The sequence below is a fragment of the Acomys russatus genome, chromosome 9, assembly GCF_903995435.1.
Source record: "Acomys russatus chromosome 9, mAcoRus1.1, whole genome shotgun sequence".
NCBI lineage: Eukaryota > Metazoa > Chordata > Mammalia > Rodentia > Muridae > Acomys > Acomys russatus.
The window spans coordinates 26518518-26539460 of NC_067145.1; the positions used below are offsets into that span (position 1 = coordinate 26518518).

The 20943-nt window shown below is 41.7% G+C and overlaps 1 protein-coding gene across 2 annotated transcripts in view; it reads left to right on the forward strand.

The window, feature by feature from the left end:
• Positions 1–20943, forward strand: part of Sema5a (semaphorin 5A) — a 480974-nt gene that overhangs the window by 145013 nt on the left and 315018 nt on the right. For both annotated transcript variants that reach the window (XM_051151031.1, XM_051151032.1), the window contains exon 2: positions 2446–2542. The gene's annotated coding sequence lies outside the window, so the exon portion shown is untranslated. The remainder of the gene's footprint in view (positions 1–2445; positions 2543–20943) is intronic.

The following is a 20943-nucleotide window of genomic DNA, read 5'->3' on the forward strand; positions in this document are numbered from 1 at the left end:
GCATGCCGGACTTCTCCATCTGCGGGAGTGTTCCTGTCGCTTGGCTCCTGCTAAGGGCGTGGCACACTACTGCCGTTGCTGCACCTGAGCCATGCACCCTGGCCTATGCTGTGTGCCTTTGAACTGTTCCCCCAAGTGGTTCAAGGCCTGGTTTGGATAGTTGCTGAACCTCAGGAGAAGATTAATGTTGCTAGCTTAGCTGTCAGGCATGCGGCTAGTGGTATTCAGGTCACTGTTGCTACAAACACAGACCCCGTGTTCATTGGTCTTGTATTCCGATATCAGGCACTGAAGGGATTTGAGCTTTCCTCAACCACAGAAGGTCTGGCCATCACAGCTGAACATCAAAAGGGAGAGAGGCAGGTTTACAGGAAGAGTTGTTATGGGGCTTTCTGGCTGTCCTGGCTACGGCTGCCCCTGTTTAGACTGATCAGGGATGCTCACTCCTGCAATACCTACTCTGTTTGTACCGCCAGTCTCCAATTCTTAAAGTGTTCCTTTTGACTTCATTTTCTTTGTTCTGTGCCTATCATTCATAAGTCCATCAGAGTCCTACATCAACTTATCTATGACCTCTTTTTGAGGGGACAGGAGGCCTGTTGTCCATTTTTAATTTAAGTCTTATGTGTTGGAACTACTAAAGATAGCCAGAGAGGCAGAGTTGGAACCAGTGGTCATGTCCAATTCCATCAGTTAGACCTGGACTATGATCTGAACAAACAAATATGAGAGAATGTTAGTAGATTATAGGGCTCAAGAGAAGCAACTTATGTATTCAAATGTCTTATTTAACATAACATTCTAATCAATATTTTGTTGCCACACCCATCGGAGATGTTATTAGTGATGAGAGAGAAAAATTAAAATATTGGACTGGTTTACATTATATTCCTGGACTGAGCATGCCTCTTTACCTTGGGGAAAGCCCCTTGACCCTTTTTTTGGCCTCAAAGAGTTGCATCTGTACCTTATCCCTTCCAAAGGATGATGTCACAGGCCGTGAAGACCCCACTGAGGCCTTGGAGTTGGCAATGCTGCAGTGCAGCTCTGCACCTGGGCTGCTTGGAAATCTCCATGGCGAACACTTCCACATGCTGCCTTGCATTACTTCCATGCTCTCTCAAATTCTCCACATTCTCCATTGTCCTCTCCTGGGATCTGGAAGCCTTGTCAGATTGTCCCTGTGTTCCTGACATCCAGGACACCCCGAAAGGCATTTCAGCAGATTACAACTTCCAGCAGTCATATTAAAATTTGGGTTATTTTATGGAGGCTGGTTGGCTTTTGATCATTCCTGACATGAGCCACATGGGCCTCATTGAGGGCAAGAGTTGCCGGAATGTTCTGGAAGGTCTTCTCATTTTCTCATCATTATTCCCAGCTGCTCTTTGTTGTGTGGGTGAGGATAGAGGACATCAATGTGCTTCACATATTCAATAGCCAGACCGCTGAGAGAAGAGGAGAAAGAAAGAGACATCATGAATAAGAAGAATGGAAGGCATGAGCTGGTGTTAGGCCCTGGACACACAAGTACCCTTCTCTGATGGCAGACATGCTACTGCATGGATGACAAAGGGGAGTCACCTACTTCAAGCTCTGGTGTACATGTTTGGCATTACAGCATGGCTTTCTTGTTTTAATAGAATAAATTTATGAGAAGAGGCAAGAAGCTCTCTGGCTTTTGGTAAAATGAATTTACTTTGTGCTACTCGATAACTTTTTAAAAAAATTAAGTCTTATGATTGTGCAGGAAACACATGGGCACATAGCAATACAAGCTCATATTCAGGTGTAGTTTATGCTGCATGGACCCTTAATACCTTTGTGAAACATTTTATTCTGGGTACTTCTGTGTAAGATATGTAGTGGAGGAGCCATTGAAATGGGCACATTTTTATTTTCAAGCTGCTTGTGATAACCTTAGTGAGTTTGGCATCATTACCCCTTTGGATGTTTCATGATTTTTTTTTTTTTCACATGCATGTTGAACTGCATTAAAGGATTTATTTTCTCAGTTTAGAGGGAGTATATAGCTCTTGCAAGGACTTGCACTCAGTTCCCAGCTCACACATCAGGCAGCTTACAACTGCCTATAACTCCAGCTCCAGGGAATTTGAAGCCTCTGGCTTCTGTGAGCACCCATACACACTTGCACATACACCTCACCCTTAGACAAATAATTCAAACTAAAATAAATCTTAAAAGAAAACCTTTCAGCGTTATTTTTTAAGCTTATCTTTATTCAAGAAGTAAACCCACTGTAGTCTATAATTCTAGGTTTCTCATAATGGTGACCATCAAGCTATCTCGTGTCGCTTTCTCCAGCATTGCTGAAGACGCTTGTACTGGTACTGCAGGACATTTATGGATCTTTCTAGCATTTGGAAGCAAAGACCGCAGTGACTTTCAGTATGTGCTAACTGGATCTCTATCTCTCTGTTGAAGGGCTGCTGTGTGAAAACTGGGCGTGGGCGCCCATGTGGCTGTGCAGTTCAGTGTGATTCATGACGGAGGCCACACGGCTCTACCCTCTCTTTCCTCGGTAAGTGAGACACCAGACTGGGAAGTGAGACCCAGAGTGCTACACATTCAGACAGCTTTGAAAAAAACAGATTTTTTTTTTCCTTTTTAAGATAAAGCTATTTTGGTCTGACTGTACTGTGAAAGCCCTGGGGAACCTCATGGCCTGGAAGAGCACTGGTGACTTATGGTGACACCTAGCCACAGACTGACTTGATACCAGGTTTCAATTTTGTGGCTACGCTGTGTCCTGGTTTATTTTGTGGTGTGTCTGACTGTCAATGCACTTTCCTATTATGGGACTTCCTGAGGTATTCTGTGGCATCTGAGAGAAGCCACAAGTGCCCATGATGCCCTCAGAGACCTGCACAGAGACCGGCATCGTGCTTTCCAGAGCTCACCTCCTCACACCAGGCTTGCTCGTTGAGCCTTCTACAATGCAGCTCAATGTTTTACCTTTGTGGGAACCCATCTTAAATGTCTTGGAATTGGGTGTTAACCTCTTGTGTGGTACCTGTGGCCACCTTTCAGAAGGACTAGGGGGAGGGAGGAGGGGGTGAGAGCTGTGAGAGAAAAGAGCCTACCCTGAATAAACTAGTCATTGGCACATTACACTTTATGAAATGACGTCTCAACCCAACTGCTCAACCCAAGTTGCTCATTGTGGGCAACTTTATTCTACTTTCCAAAGCTAACTATTGCCAATGACAGCCATACATGCATTCTGTGTACTTGTTGACAGTCACAGTTGTGGGACAATGTTGTCCATGCCCTGTTGTCTTGTATGCTTACAGCTACTAAATGGATTTTAAGAGTTCACCTTCAAGGTAGGTATGTAGAAGAACTTGTCTGACACTGAATATCCTGTCCAGTCCCTGTGTTTTATAGGACAAACTGAGGTTATACATTTTGTGTCTTTCTGTAGCTCTCATAAATTCAGGTTTACAAGGTATTAGCATACCTGCCCCCAGTCTCCCTAGGAACCTATGACATCATCACCTGCCTGCCACTAGATATGCCCCTGCCAGGATATAAAACAGGGCAAATCCACCTTGTCTCTCTCTCTTCCTTTCTTTCTCTTATTCCTTTTTCTCTTCCTCTTTCTTGTTCTCTCTGTCTGTCTCTCTCACACACGCTCTCTCTTTCCCTTTGGGGCACCCTTCCCACTTTGCTGCTATCCCACACTTTATTATATCTGTTGCCTGGCCTCTTATTTTCTGTATTTAATATTGGTGGACCGTAGGGAGCTTGAACTGGCGACCCTGCCACTGGTATCTCAAGTGCAGCTAACTCCAGCATCAGACATCTCAGTCTCTTCTCCATGGAGACCACAGAGCCCGAGAGCTGCAAATAGCCAGAGGTGTTAAGGACTCCGTGTGGCCATGATTTGGATGTGCAGTTGGCACTACATTATAGGAAGGGCATTATCAGCTCGTGCAGGCTTCCGGCTTACCAGGCCTTGTGCCGAAGACAACACATCTGACTTTTGCTCCCAGGCTCCAAGGCAGGTACCTTCGTGATCCTTAATTAAAGATGAGTAAACTGAATCCCAGGAAGAGTCAATTATTTAGCTAAATAGCCAGAAGCAGAGACAAGACTGGACTCAAGACCACCAAACCTAACTCCAGATGCCTTCTTAGCACACTGGGGATGCCTTTCTGGAATAAAAACAGACAGAGACTATTATTTTTCTCATTCTGGAAATACCAGGACTCTTAAATAATAGTATACAATAAATATTAAGGAATTGATTTTCAACCATAATTTAAAATCAGAAACTGACAAACTTCTCTTTTGAAGAGGTCAGGGGAAAGTGTGTTAGTATGTACAGGCCTCCGATCCTCTGGTCTGTCATTTCATCTCTGCAATTGCAATGTGACAGTAGCCACAGGCAATATGCAAATGAGTGAGTCTGGCCATGTGCCAATACATCCTTACTTACAAAGGTGGAAGGGAGGCTCTAGGTTGCTGAGCTTTGATCTATGTGTCCTTTGGAGTGCTTAAAGATTTCATCACCGCAAGGATGAGGATGTATCCCTAGCCATTAAGTCTCTTAACAAAATTCAGCTTGGGTGCATCGAATCTTATCACGAACTTTAAAGGAGCCCCAGCTGTACCTGCAGAACCTGGAACATAGACATCTGGGGCACCATCCTTTGATATCGTCTATACGGCCCCAAGGGTGTTAGGTTAAATTCTGGTATCTGAACCATAACTTTGTTCAAAGTAGAACCTGAGGAACGTTATTCACCTGGCATGCTCTGTAACACCTCTGGCATGTGTAGCTCATTTGCAAAACAAGTTCAGTAGCGTTTCCCAGTTACCAGCGTTCCTGCCACTTCAGGCCTGCACACTGTTCACACTATTACTCATCCATGCGGGACCACTGTGCAGTTACTTTTGGCTGTCAAATAATTATGTAGAACAAAATGTTGAGCTATCAACTGAACTTATTTTATGAAGAACAAAAGCAGGTGTCTACAGGAATCTTTTTTTGTTTTGTTTTGTTTTGCAAGGCAGGATTTCTCTGTGTAGCACTTGGCTGTCATGGGCTAGCTTTGTAGACCAGGCTGGGCTCAAACTCATGGACATCTGCCTGCTTCTGCCTCCCAGAGTGCTGAGATTAAAGGCGTGTGCCACCACGACAACCAGTAGGAGGAGTCATATATTTTAAAATAAGAGATAATCTGACAACACTATGCACATGCATCAAAGTAGGAGTGTGTGTGTGTGTGTGTGTGTGTGTGTGTGCGCGCGCGCGCGCACTTGGTTTGGCTTTTTTTGATTATTTACACATATATACAAGTAAGATTATACAAACTAATCAGCGTTTATTTGTGTATTTGAAATATACATATATTTACATGTAATGACAATAAATAAAAAAAGAGGCCATGAATTTGAAAGAAATCAAGGAAGAGTAAGGAGTACATAGGAGGGCTTAAAGGGAGCAGAGGGAAGCAAACAGATGCAATCATATTTCAATTTCAAAAACTAAAGGAATAATTCTTTTTCCACCCCGAGCCAGGGGTTCTCTCTATAGTCTTGGCTGTCCGGGACTCACTTTGTAGACCAGGCTGGCCTTGAACTTACATTGACCCGCCTGCCTCTGCCTCCTGAGTGCTGGGATTAAAGATGTGCACTACCATACCAGGTTACTAAAGGAATAATTTAAAAGTACTATTTTTCTTTTATAAAAGGGCACCTTAGTGCTGTAAGGGGTATCTGGCTGTAGTGTATTACTGGGAACCCAGTTATTTTCCTTCCTTGAGGAATTTTAAGCCAAGGGTTATTTTTTCTATTCATAAATGCACTCATCTTACACCCTCACATAGCATAAGCTGTATACATGCCAAGGAGCTGCTCGCTCCTGGGTCTTCCTCCATGCATGTGGGAATGTGCTTCTCACCACAGTAGCAAGGATATCAAAATGAGCGTCTGGCTGTAGAAATCCAAATGCTGTTCATGACATCTTAGTAACTGCAATATGCTATTTAGTTTAATTGTATTCATCTTAAAATGTGTTTGTATTCATGTAATTTGTATATACAGTTCATGTATGTGGTAAACTCTACTGGCCTGTACATTGTACTTTGACTATGTTATCTCTACAGTTGAGGAGTTTGTGCTCATAAAATATTTTATAACACTTGCATATTTCTCTCTCTCTCTCTCTCTTTCTGTCTCTCTTTCTGTCTCTCTCTCTCTCTCTCTCTCTCTCTCTCTCTGTGTGTGTGTGTGTGTGTGTGTGTGTGATAGTGCCTTTGTGTAGATCAGAGGACAACCCGTAGGAGTCTCTTCTTTTTCTCCCACTCATGGGTCCTGGAAATGAAGAAGAAGTGTGAGGCTTGGGAAAAGTGACTGTCTACTGAGCCATCTTGTGAACCCCTAAGTGATTTGTATTTTACATGTAATTTCAATTAAAATGAATAAATTAGTTTAAGGTAGTGAATGGTGACTATGGAATATGTGTTTGGAAGACTCAAATCCCAGTAATCACCGCAAGAATGTTACCTACTGCCATTACTCAATGTGACCTCCTTCAGTATGTCCTCTATGAGTGGTTTGTGGAGGTACAGCAGCACAAACAATTTTGACTAAAAGGTTTTACTTGTTTATGATATACATGCTTCATAGTATATATATTGTAATTTTTCATAGTATAACAAATTGTTAATAAACCTAATAACTTTAATGTGTGATACCCTACCATGTGAAGACTCTATCATATACTTCGATGCTTCTCTTTGGTTGGACACGTTTGTACTGAAGTGAGCATCGAGGAGGCTGGTGGTCCATACCTCCCACACCTGGGTTGTATTTGCTCCAGTTTTTGCCTCGGTGTTGTATTTGTGAAGCATAGATACTCGGATCATAAGCTACACGAGCGCTAACCCTCAGCGTAAAGCTTCCATTTAATTGACGGTTGGTTCATTAGGACTGAATAACGGTGACTGATTTAGTATTTCACAATGAGGGTCTTGTTAGACTGTCAGTTGGCTTTTAAGAGTGTTAACAGATAATTACACTTCATGAACAATATGCTGGAGAGTTTGTTTTGATAAAAACATCACTCCTGCTGGTTAGCATCACTTAATAATTGGTTCAGTCTGATGGCACTCATTCTTTTATTTATATATTTTATTGTTTCTTGTTTTGTTGATGTTATTTGAGTGGTAATTAGCTGCTGAGCTAGGATGGAGGCAGGAAACACGCCTGTGTGAAGATGTGCCCATGGATCTGTCTAGGGAGGAAGACTCATTGCTTTGTGGGAAACTTTTATGACTAACATTTTAAAAATATTATCTCCTTGTCATTGTTTTCCCATGGTTTTCTTGCTCACTAGCTTTATTGTCTTAAATTTGAAGTTTGTTTTAATGGTGTCAATTTTTTCTTTATACTTAGTCACTGCTTAGCAATTTGAGATTTATTTTTCACTTTCTTCTGATCTTACTATTTTCATGTTTTGATTCAAGAGCCCGTTATTTAAGATAGATGATTCTTTGCAAGTTGTTCTCCGAGTCTTATCCCACCTGTCTTATTTTTAAAGGTAGATTTTTACTGCACTGCTTTAAATTACATATATGTGTGTGGGCTTGTGTGTGAGTATGCGCACATAGGTGCCGGCAGAGGCCAGAGATGTGGGATCGCCCTGGAGATGGAGGTAAAGGTGTTTGTAAGCAGTCCAGCACTAGGGTGCTGGTAACTGTACTTGAGCTCCCGCATGAACCCTTAACTCTTAACTGCTCAACCATCTCTCTAGACCATCTCTTCCTTATTAACAAAATCAATCTCCAATTTTAGTGTCAAAGGAAATGCGGACACCCAAATGCTTGTGCAAGTAGAAAAGGCTTGAGTTTTACTTTCCTTCATGTTAAGATGGAGGTCCACGTTGCAACTAGGCTGCTGCAATCCCTGCAGTATTTTGTAAGTTCTCTTTGTTCAGAAGAAAGTAACTTCTGCACTTTGAGATGTTGTGCAATCCTTTCCTATCACTAAAACCTGTAAATCTAAGCATAAAGTGAATATTTATAAATATACATTGTGCTGGCAAGTTCCAGATTCTTGCTGGCATACTTTTATGATACGTGATATGTTTCACTGTGGCATTTTCATGCATGCACATATGCCTTTCAATCACGATTAAGTCTTTGCAGCAGTTGTGCCTTTTGCCTCGGTCTTGCTCGTAACTTTCCCTTAGTGTTTATGTGGTGTGTGTAAAACACGAAGACCAAGCTGTGAAACTCAGTTGTGACGCTGATGTCCTCACACCTGTGGTTTCAGTGACCCATCCATGCTGTCAGCTGATGCTGTACTCGCGGTGATGGTTTGGCCATGTAGCCTTATGCTTCCAGGAGGCTGAATTTCCAAGTGGACCACAGCTTGGCATCCTTTTTTCCTTTGCTGTTTCTTGAATGTGAGAGGTAATTGAAAGACACAGGCAACAACTTGCTTTTACTAGAGGGAGCTCTGGACAAAGAAAGTAACCATTAAAAATAAATTGCTGAACTGCAGGGCATCTTTCTTTTGATGCTCCTGCCCTAGTCAGGGTTTTATTTCATGGTGTTTGCATGCTCACTGTTGGGATAGGGTGCATTGCTTGCTGACACACACTGACTGATCATAGTTTGGGATAAAGATTTAGCCTGCCATTCTGAATAATGTCACTCCTTATTATGTCTGTCCTTTTGTCTATCCATCCACTGGAAAATCTCTGTGGTGTGATCTAGAGAGGCCTGTGCAGACCCGTCGTTTAGTCACATGCATTTCATTCCATGCTACTGAAGTTCACTGGGGGAGCGTTGTCTGCTCTCATTATTCATGCTAGAACGCACCCGAATTCTCATCCTGGCACCTGCGATCCTGGCCTCCTACTCTGATCTCTTCTGTTTGGGGCTGTGGCCTCCTTCCTCTTTTGTTTATGTGAGTGCCTGCCAAACATGCTCTCAGCCTGGAGGTCGCCAGCTTTATGGCTGCTCTAAACAGTTGTGAATCGTCACAGATGTGTGTGTGGTGCTGTTCACTACCCATTTCCCGTCTACGATGCGCTGCTTAAGGCAAGCAGGGAATAGTATGTGTATGGGCTGTTTAGTTCTCAGACACACATTAGTGGGGCAGATGAACATGGGCTTAATTGCTGGGATTTGAAGATTTACATGTGCTCCAGAGGGCAGTGCCTTCTCAGTTGAACTATGTGTTCCTACACGGTCCTTTGACGGAATATCCCCAAAAGAAAAAATGCCTATGTTTGGGCTTTTGGCTTCCGTGGTCCTTAGGCTCTTCTTGCATTGCCTCCACATCAGAGAATTGCAGAGGCCCCTCTGCTGCAGGGGTGCAGTCCTAAACAGCTCATGCTTATCCAACACTTTCATGTGGCTTTTGTGTGTTTGTGTCTCTGTCAATCAGGCCACAAAGGGATGTCATTTTACCTCATTTGCTTTTGCTCAAAGCCTGGTCAAAGATCATGCTGGGGAAAGCCAAAGCAGGAAAAGCAACAGTTGAAAGGATGGTCGGATGGTTCTGGGAAGGAAATACCTCTGTGATTTCATGTAACAGTGTCCAGGGATATTTAGCTCTTCCATCTATTTCATTGCTAAGGAATTAAGTGGGTCTACCTCAGGATTTGCAGTGCCTCTGGTTTGTAGACTTTTTTTTTTTAAGTACAAATGATTTGGGTGACTGCCCTGTTCTTTGCCCAGAGGCCACATTCCTTGTAAAGGACTATTTTTTCTCCTTTCCATGTGGAGGTTTCCCTGCTGCAGGCATAGTGAAAAAGACAGGCACCCATCAAGTTGTGTAATCACAACAGCCCACTTGGTGGCTCCTCTGGTTTGTTCTGCTTGAGGCCATGACCCCAGCGTGCCTGAGCGGTGTTTGTTCATTTGCCCCGTATCACTCTTCACTTCTTCCCTTTTTTTTAAGGCGGTCAGGTTTTAGTGTCCTGATATCTTTCTGATAAGAGTGCAAACATTTTCAACCTTAAGCACGGACCTGTGACCCCTAATTTCTCCTGGCACTAGAACCCACTTAGTCTTTTCCTCCAGGAAAAGCTCCCTACAAGTACTTGCTACCTGTGTTTCCCTGACCTGCCTTCCCTCTAGTTCCCCTCGGAGCCCACCGCGTATCATTCTGCTAGTACCGCCTTGCCAAGAGGACCAAACTGCCGCGCTGCTGCTGAATTTGGCAGTTGCGATTCAGTTCACTTCACACTTCGTAGTCAGCAGTATTTGTATCCTTCATCCCTCCTCCCTCCTTGAACTATTTTCCCCATCTGTTTATAAACCTTATTTACTGTCTGTTTCATACATGAGTAGAGTGACTTTTAGTCTCTTCTGGGTCTTCCTTCTTCTCTCTCATCTGCCTCCCTCTCCCCACGAGAGTCCTTCCGGAGCAAGTGTCCCTCCCACTTTCATGCCTTATTTTTGTATGTGACCCTCTGAGTTTATTAGAATTTCTAGCCTGAGCCTGGGCGAGAGATCATGTACCGGAACAAGTGAACTCACAGAGGCTGCGCCACTTATCTCTCCCCAAACAGCCATCAACTGCCTTGCTTCTAATCCCTCACCTCTGCTCGTTTTGTCTCAGCCTGGCCTCTGCACCACACAACCACGTGAATCTTATGTGGTCGAGTAGCTGGATCTAAGGTGCTCATGGCTTCAGCATTTCAAGAGTCTACTGATTTAGTAGCTTTTAAACACCAATGACTCTCATGCCTGCCCCTGCCAGGACCTGCAATTCCACACCCTGGAACTGTCCATTCAACTGCCTGTTTGATCTTACAGACTGGATATCAAATTATGCTTTTGGGTAGCATGCCAGACCAGAGTTCCTTCCTTTCCCCCCTGTTATGTGATATGCTCAATATATTGTTTTATAAGTTTGACTACTTTCTGGCCTCTCCCCGTCCCAGCATAAGCTTCTTTAAGGAAGGGTGTTCGCATATTTTTAATCACATATTGCTCCATCCTTTGGTGGATGAGAATGGCCTTCTCAAAACATAGTTAGCTGTCAGTATTTATTTATTTAATGTATAGATTGATTCACTGATAAACGGATGACTGATGCATTGGGGGGGTCTTTCAAGCTGAACAGATAAATCCTTGTATCTAATTTGGTCGTGCACAGTTGGACATCTGTCAGCTTGAGTAAAAGAGGAAGAACAAGGCTCGTCCTGAATCCCAACCAGTTAGCACATTGTCTGTGCTTTCTCACTATTGTCTAGTGTGTGTGTGTGTGTGTGGGGGGGGGGGGTATTTGCTTCACCAAACCTTAGCTTTCAACTCCCATCCTCCGTGGGTTTTCCTGTCTTCTCATGCCCACCCAGATAAGTTAAGTCACATCCCATCCCCATTGTTTGCTCTTGCACTTTTATACAAAGGGGATTTAAAGTGGCAGCTCTTGTCATTGTCATATTGTGTGTGTGTGTGTGTGTGTGTGTGTATATATATATATATATCTGTTTTACTGTTTGGAAGCTACTTTCTCCCTGGCATAGACATTGTGTTAATCTCCTCAGTACTGAGCACTCAGGGGTGCAACAGGTGCTGAGTGGTGTCACGTGTGTTATTTAATGACGTTACCCAGATGAAATTTTATAAAGTTTAGCCTATCAAATAATTAACAGTGTGATAAAATGTGTTCCCTTAGGCTCCCGAGTTTGTTACTATTAATGTGGTGTGTTAGGGTTGCTGTGGGCATCTCAGCTTTGTTCCCATGTGGTTGAGCGCTTTCCTGTCTTTCTGAATGGTCTTGCCGTTTTCCAGTGTGAGGTGACCACCTTTCTCAGCCATATCCTTCCAAAATCTTGGCCTTGCTTCTTTCAATCATTGTTGTTTTGTTTTGTTTTTGAGTAGGAGTCTTTCTCTCTGTTCCGGGCTGCCCTCAGACTCATCACTTTCCTGGTTCAACTTCCCCGGCTGGGATTTCCATCTTAGACCTCTGTGCATAGCTTGGCTATCCATTTTTGAGAAGGAATGGAAGGGAAGTGGGGTAGAAGATATACATTAGCCCAGTGTGCTCCTCCGTGTGCTGGAGGGTCAGGTGCCCGTTCCTTCCTGGCCTTGAACGTCTCATAGATGGAGTGCTCGTGTGGCTCTCTGTGTCACAGCAGAACATTATCCGTATCATCTTAAAGGAGTCTATCTTGTTAAACATAAAAATAGCACAGCACAGCACGGCTGCCAGGTCATGGGGTGAGCCAAACTCAGAACTCTGAAGCTGTTTTTCCTGTAACACAGTTATCTGGATGTACATGTCCAGAGAACAATATTGATGTAAAGGGCAAGTGCACACTGTTTAGAATCAAGCACTGTCTGAAGTCAACTGAATAGATAGGTAGATATTAATAGATAGATCAGGGGATAGATGAACAGCTAGAATAGCTATATTTATAGGCATGGATACGCACTAACCATATAAACTATATATGTATATATGTAAATTGAGAATGTATAGAGACAGCAGGTACACTGGGATGCATGTATAAATCAATGACTAAACCTGGGTAGTAAAACTCACCGAGGTAGTTTAGTTATGAACTCCTGGCACCTTGTTTAATAAAGTGCTGTAGAACAGTCAGCGCTACTCAGTTCCTATTAAATAATTGGTATTCACTGGCTTTGTGCACATGTACACATTTACATATGGGTGTGTACATTTATATGCAGCATTTATACAGCCAGCCCTTTTCTGATCAGCCATGCCTGAACATATTACTGGGCCCTGCTGCCAACTGTGCCCATAGCAGTGAGATACAATGTATCCACCAGTCTAGCATTACAGTGTCCATTAGCTAAGAAGGAGCATCAGTGAGGCAGAAAGACACACATTTCCTTTATTAATGTTCTTCTGAGATGTTGCCATGACACTAGCCTACATTCCAGAGGATGCATCTATTTCTTTGTGGGGTGGAAGCAGGGAGAAGGCAGGGCTTGGTACCTAGTCCAAGCTGACTCGGAATTCACTATATTGTCCAGACTAGCTTTCATCTTGCTGAGAATTTTCTACCTCAGCTTTATGGGGATAGGATTACAGTCATATAATACCGTGCTTACCATCTATTTCATTTGTCTTCTCCTTTTTTCCCCCCAAATCCCAAGTAGTCATTACTTTTCTGTATTTTTTTTTTTCAGAATTCTTCCCTCTTAAACTGATTTGATACAATAAAATATTGCTCCGTCTCTAGAGTTTTGGAATCATTTTTTATTCAATAACTTCACATTTTATGTATTATATCATGTTCTTTTAATTTATGCTACAATTCATATATATATATATATATATATGGTCTTAATTTTATGTATTATATCATGTTCTTTTAATTTATGCTACAATTCATATATATATATATATATATATATGGTCTTAGTGCCTTCTGGAATATCTTCATAGTACTGAAAAGAAAACATGCTCTTTGAGTGCTGTGTTAGTTTGCAATCATGTGTAAGCATCAGTGTGCGTCCTCATGGTGAGTCTTGGGTGAGTTTGGTCTGTGTGCTATGTTATTCACAATGAGTTGTTTTCTAGAGTGCATCCTGTATGGTCAGGTGCGTGCAAAAGCAAAGTTTCTATGAGATGCACCTGAAGTGAAGATATCTTTTATCCGGGTGCAGCACTTTCTTTTCTGAAGCCATCACACATGTAAAGAACATATCAAGTGTAGTCACTGTGTGTCACAGCCGCCTATCCTGAGTCACCCGTGTTAGGATCAGAAGGAAGGACTGGAAGGCTCATGAGTCGTAGTTGTTCAATGACTCCTTAGAATGCAGCAATGGCAGGACAGGGAGATTGCTTAGTGGGTAAAGACACTTGCTGCCAAGCTAGATGGTGTGAGTTCTTTCCCTAGAACCTGGTGGAAGGAGAGAACCAGTTCTGCAAGTTGTCTTCTGAGCACTACATATCTTCTGCCCACAGACATCCATGTATGTACATATATACACATGAATCAATAAATTAAGGGGTATTAATAGTCACAACAATCCACACTTAAGAATTTAGGAATTGTATACTCTAAAATGGTGGAATACTGATATGCTACTCACAGCAATAGGCAGACTCTGATACCAAGCACTGATAGACTGATGTACACGTATTGTTTTGTCCTCTCAACAGTCACATGCCAGTAATCCTAACTAATGTTAGCCTCAGTTCAGAGTTGACTGGGAAAAGCTGTGTAGATGTTAAGAAATGTGTCAAGATTATGCCAAGATCACCAAGATGGCTGAGCCTAGTGACTAGTATTTAATGTCTTACTCCAGCACGTATTCCATTGCTTTTACATCAACAAAATTTTAAGGGAATGTCCTTGGGTGAATACTATGAAAGAACACCATTAAACCCACCTATTTTAAATGTCATTGCTAAATCAACCAGCTTTAGATTTCTACAAATATAATTTTAGTTTTATTTCTTGGAGCTTGCAAATGCTTTGAGGATAGGACCTCACTCTTACTGTATAATTATCTTGTAGAAGACATGTGATTGCTGGTTGATTTCACATAAAAATCCCACATGTACAAACATCTGTATAAACAAATGGTGCTTCTGACCCATCTCTTCCTGGACGTGGGGGTCACCAAGGACTTGCAGGCATCCCAATTAATGTCTGCTTGGAAATCAGGTTTCTCTTATTGATGTAAACCACTAACCACTTTTCTTGAAAATTATAGGGAGACTCATAGTGAGAAGTAACCTTTATTCTCCCTCCTTTCCAAACAGATATTTGTGAACACACTCAGTCAGAATCTGCTGTAGGCAGTGGGATGTAGACATGGAGCGATACTGAGTGACTCCTGGCTCTCAGATGCATTAGGGCATCGTAGCAATTAAATAAACAAGAACGATCTCATACTTGGATTCCTGTAGTAGAGCACGTATAAGAAGTAGTAGTCTTGAATCAGCTGGCAGAGAACAAGGAGGCCATGACCTGAATTAGGCCACTAAGACAATTATAGCATGGGGGACATTGTCAGCCAGGACATGAAACTTCTGTGTTTACTGTGGTTTTGGGATATGCTTGGAAATAGTGATTTGACAGGATTTGTTGGCACTTTCCATTTATTTAAATTGGCCTGATTACCACTAGGACAATGATCCATAAGGCGGGAGTAAAGCTTAAAGACCTAGGAGAAGTCTGTACCAGGGCACTGTGATATGGTGGTGGATGGGTGAGAGTCTTGGTGGAGATGGAAGAAAGTGAGTATTGACTTTTTAAATTAATTAATTATAATTTATTCAGATTACATACCAACTGCTATCCTCTTCCTTCTATCTACCTGTTCCTACCCTCCTTCCCATTTCTGCCCTATTTCCTTCCCCTAGATGTCTGAATGATGATATTTTTAGAGATTGAGTTTGTATTACTCTGGATGAATATTCAGAAGGGAAAATAAATCATGGAATGTTTGTTTGTTTGTTTCAAGACAGGGTTTCTCTGTGTATTCTTGCCTTGGCTGTCCTGGACTCTCTTTGTAGACCAGGCTGGCCTCGAACTCACAGCGATCCCCCTGCCTCTGCCTTCCTGAGTGGTGGGACTAAAGGTGTGAGCTACTGCACTGGGCCTAAACCATGGAATGTTGTTGGGAGCACAGCAAGGAAGGTCTTTGTGATCACAGTTCTCCAGAGAAAGCAGGAATGTTAAGAATGCAGGCTTATCTTTCCAGTGGAAAAGTTGGAAAAAACAAAAACCTGCTCTTCCACTGAGAAGGCTGGGAATTGGGAGTGATTACCAGCCTGGTGATCTGTTGAGATAGGCCACATCAAGCTCCTACAGGACTAAATGACCCTTACATCCAAAGAACTCCCCCAACCTCTGAGCAACTAGGACCTGAGGTAGCTAATAGCCTAAATGACCTCTACATTATGTTTGTGACTGAGATCAGGCCAGAGCCTTCCCCAGTCCCTTAAGCTAGTACAGGTAGCCTATCTCTAGAACCCATCTTCTTGGGAGAAATGACATGTACTCTGAGTTGAGTTTCAATGTAGTTGTTCTTTCTTATGCACTGGGCATTGCATTACACCAGAAAACTTCTTCCAAATTGTATTATGTTTTAAATATGCTGACAATGAACTATGTGGCATCCAGGTTGATGAAATCAATCCGAACTGAGTTCCTCTTCTCATCTCTCTGTGGTTGGTTCCCTTCCCTGCCTGTCATGACCACCTGCAAGTCCTCCTCATAGCATCAGTCTTGGATTTAAACAAGTATACAATTTTCTGGGACAGAAAAGCCCTAGGAAAATATAGATCTTGGAGAGAAAAACAAAACTCCTTCTTGGGCCATGATAAGTTCTGCTTTGAAGGTGCTCATTTCTTATTAAGGTGGGGTTAGCACTTAGTGCAAGTGAGTACGGGCTGTTGTGAAATTATTGGAATTTTAAGTACATATTTGTGGTCACTGCTGTGTTTATCTCTTATCTAGGAGTCAAGAGCAGTGTGCCTTGGTCAGGAGTAGAAAACATAATTAGGGCACTAATGTCTGGTGGAAAGCTCTTGATACTATGTTATTTCAAGTTTGATTCTTCAGAAGTGATCTCAAGTGTGACAGAGAGTCCCAGAGGTAATTCTCATCTTGAGAGGTGTTACTCAAACCTTAGTCATGGCATTATCTGGCGTTTTACCACTGGATCCTGTTCTGGTTATAGGACACAGAACAGACTCTTACAGTGAGTGTCTAATGTGAGTTCCTTTACCATCCATCTCCCTGTTACTAATCAGCTCTCATTGTGTCTAGGCACTGGTAAGGTAAGCTCTGAACTCAATAATTTTTTCTAGTTAATTTTGTTTGCTGTACACAGCTCTTCTACAATTCTTTTCAATTTGAAAATGTTGTATATAGTTGTTTTGCTTGTATGTATGTCTGTGGAAGGGCTATCTAGTCTTTCCATAAACTTTATACAAGCTAGAATCATCGGCGAGGAGGTAGCCTCAAGTGGAAAAATGCCTCCATAAGATTAGATTATAGGCAACCCTGTAGAGGATTTTCTTAATTAGGGCCCAGCCCATTGTGGGTGGGGCCTCCCTTAGTCAAGTAATCTTGGGTTCTATAAGAAAGCAGGCTGAACAAGCCATAGAGGAGCAAGCTAGTAAGTTAGCAGTCCTCCATAGCCTCTGTATCAGCTTCTGCCTGCAGGTTCCTGCCCTGTTTGAGTACCTGTCCAGAATGCCTTCAGTGATGGATTATGATGTGGAGTGTAATCTAAATAAACCTTTTTCTCCCTACCATGCTTTGGTTATAATGTTTTATCACAGGACTAGAAACCCTAAGACAGTATATCACATGCTTGCCTGGTGACCACAGAGGCCAGGAAAGGGCATTTATTCTTTAACTAAAATTATAGACAGTTGTGAGTTGCTAAGTGGATTCTGGGAATTAAACCACAGTCCTCTTCCAAAACCCCTTTAACCATAGAGCTATCTTTGAGCCCCTGCATACTTATTTTTAACTCGCTTTGTCTTCCTTCACCCCTTTAGGGACCCTGTATGGGGAGAGGCCTGATGAGTGCTGATATGATAGGTTGGAGGTTTTGTCCTATGTTGTTAATAAAATGGTGCACGTGGCAGTGCAGGCAGGAGGCCAAGAGTTTGAATGCTTACAAGGATTTTAGTTAACCCTGCTTATGTTGTCAACACCTTTGTAAGAAGATCAGTCTTGTGAAGCCGGAAAACCTGGGTTTTATCAGTGTGTAGAACTTTGATTTTCTAGCACAGAAGAAATAATCCATTCTATTAATGTAAAGCTAATGACCCACATTTCTCATTGTTAGCGAAAACAAGACTAGGTACCAGCCACTGAGTTCCTGAGGCAGATAGATGTATTTTACTGTGGAGTAGGGTGTAGGACTGGATGATGAGAAGTAATGACCTGTGAACTTTCAGAATCCACGGGCAGCCCTCTGGCAGTAGGATATGCCTGATTTGTATGGTTCAGCGATCAATAGTCTTTTCGGTTAGTGTTACTGAGAAAACTGGATATCCAAAAACACAAAAATAAAACTAAGCCCCCCAGTTAATACAAACTCAAAGTGGTTCAATGATATACATGCAAAAATCTAAAATAATGGAGTAACTAGAAGAAAATTTAGAGTAAGCCTTTTTCGTTATAGGTATAGACTTTTTTTTTTCCTGTACGACTTGAACAATGAAGTCAAGTAACATGCAAACAGACACGTGAGACAAATCAAACCATGAAGCTTTTACACAGCCAACTGAAGATTGAAAGAAACCGAAGCAACGGAAGAGATGAACCAACAACTTGAAGATTAGGAGGAAACTGGAAAGCATTAGCCTGACAAAGGATCCATATCCAGGGTGTACTAGGATATAAAACAACCTCAATAGCAACAGAATGAACAATCTGAATAAAAATTCTGATAGAACAATCTGATAGAAATAGACATTGTCAAAAGAAAATATACGGGCATAACAGGCATAAGAAAAAAACTACTCACTTTATATACTATTTGTGGGAATATAAATTCCTTTGTGGTGAACAGTATGATAAACTGCCTTTACCAATGACATTATCCTGTGGGGATAAAATTCACTTATTTCATTGTCCATTTTATTGCTTGAGTCACTATTATTTTTGTGTATTTTTTGTTAATTGGTACATAATAACACCATACATGTAATTTGTTATAAAGCCACAATACAATTCATATATATGTGTGTGTGTATATATATATATATATATATATATATATATATATATATATATATATATATATATATATATATATATATATATATAGTCAGGTTTGGTGTTTGTCCTTCTGCCTCCTAAAATCTACCTTTTTTATTAAACAGCTATCAACAATTTATAGCAGGTATGCTAAAACACTGCTTTATGGATATTATGCATCCATTAAAGATTAGTTTAAACCATTGCTCCTAAATTGGAGACTTATCTATTTTTTTACAGAAGAGAACAACTACAGTCACATCAATGATAAAAGCCTTGGGATAAAATTAACTAAGGAAGTGAAAAACTTCTACAATGAAAAGTTAAACTCTGTAGAAAGACATTGAGAAAGACACAGGTAGAGGCGGGTGGATTGCTGTGAGTTCGAGGCCAGCCTGGTCTACAAAGCGAGTCCAGGACAGCCAAGGCTACACAGAGAAACCCTGTCGTGAAGAAATGAAAACAAAAAAACAAACAAAAAGACACTAGAAAATGGAAAGATATCCCATGTTCATGAATCAATAGAATTAATATTGTGAAAATGACCATCCTACCAAAAGCAATTCATAGATTCATTGCAATCTCAATCAAAGTTCCTACATAGTTCTTTATGTAGCACACACACACACACACACACACACACACACACACACACACACACACACACACACACCAAATACTGGTGGGCTTGCCATTCAAGATTTCAATATATATAATAGAGACGTATATATAAAACAATGTATGTATTAAAACAATATGTTACTAGCACAAAAACAGACATATAGACCAATTGAATAAAATAAAAGGCTTAGCCATGAATATTGTTAACTATAACCATATGCTATTTGACAAAGAGGTAAGAATACACACACTGAAGAAAAAAACAGGATCTTCAACAAACAGAAATGTATATGACTTCTTGCAGAAGAATAAAAGCAGACCTGAGTCTATCACCCTGCACAAAAATTGGCTACAAGTGAAGCAGAGACCTCACTTTGAAACCCAAAACAGTGAATGTTCTAGAAGGAAATGTAAGCAGTACCCACGAGACATGTGTAGAAAAGGACATTCTGAAAAGGTTTCCGTTTCTCCATTTCCTCTCAGTCTGTATGCCCCATTTGTATGTCACGACACGAACTCAGGGAAAAATCTAGAATAGTATTCACTGTACTTTAGGCACTGCTTACGTGGGTAAAGGGTCAAGTGATTTCCAAGAGATGGTCCAGAAATAGGTAGTGACGTTGCCAATGTATGAGGGCTTAGTAGGCAAAGGGCTATGGTCTATAACCATGTTTTGGCTCGTAAGAGAGACCTACATAGAAGTGAACTTGCCAGGCTGCCTTTCCATTTCTTAGAATGGATTGAGACACTTCTACAAGGGGCAGGGATTCTCCTCCACCTCTGCTGCTTCCTTATGTCAGGATGTAAGTTTCTGACAACAGGCATTCTCCTTGGAACATTCCCTTCTTAGAAGAGCAAGTCAGGGGATTAAGACTCTGCAAGTCTGCCTTAGGCATTTGGTGTAAGCTATTTGATACTTCCCTTCCTTCCACATGAGTAGCCCTGCACAAGTCAAGAATGCTTCCTGTGTCACATTGTGTCCTTCTCTCATGTATTCTGAGTGGTGATGATTATTATCATTAAAATACATTTTAATGGAGGATGCCCCAGCTTTTACTCAAGAGGTGGGGAAATAGGAAGTTGAGTCTCACATTACCTAAGGTCCTAGCTCCTTTCTTGGCCAATGTTGCTGCTATGGCTTACAAAGTGGAGATGTCTATGAGCTCAGTAGACTGAAATAGGCTGCAGGTCTGGTGTAGTTTCTGCCAAGATCCTGTGTATCTCACATGTCTCCTGCTGGGGCATCTTGTGTGCACATGTCCCAGCAAGTAACACAGAGAAGAAGCAAAATGCCTTGGCCCAGCTTCAAAGGCCCTTCGTGATTTAGCAGAGTCTGGAACCAATGTGGCCACCAAGTCACAGGGCAGATGCTGTGGTCTGGCTACAGATGTGTCAATAGAATGTTGTGAATACATATCAAACGGTGTCTTCTGCAGCATAAGGCTTCTCTCCGTGATATCACAGATGAATGAAGGCTGCTTTCATTTGTCTTTTAACTTGGTTTGATTTTTGTCAGTTATGTGTTGATTTTTCTAAGCCGAATCCCATGTCAGGCCTTGATTCTCAAGAGAAATGAAGTGCTTCACAGATGAATCAACAGAAATCACTCAGGTGTCATCTAT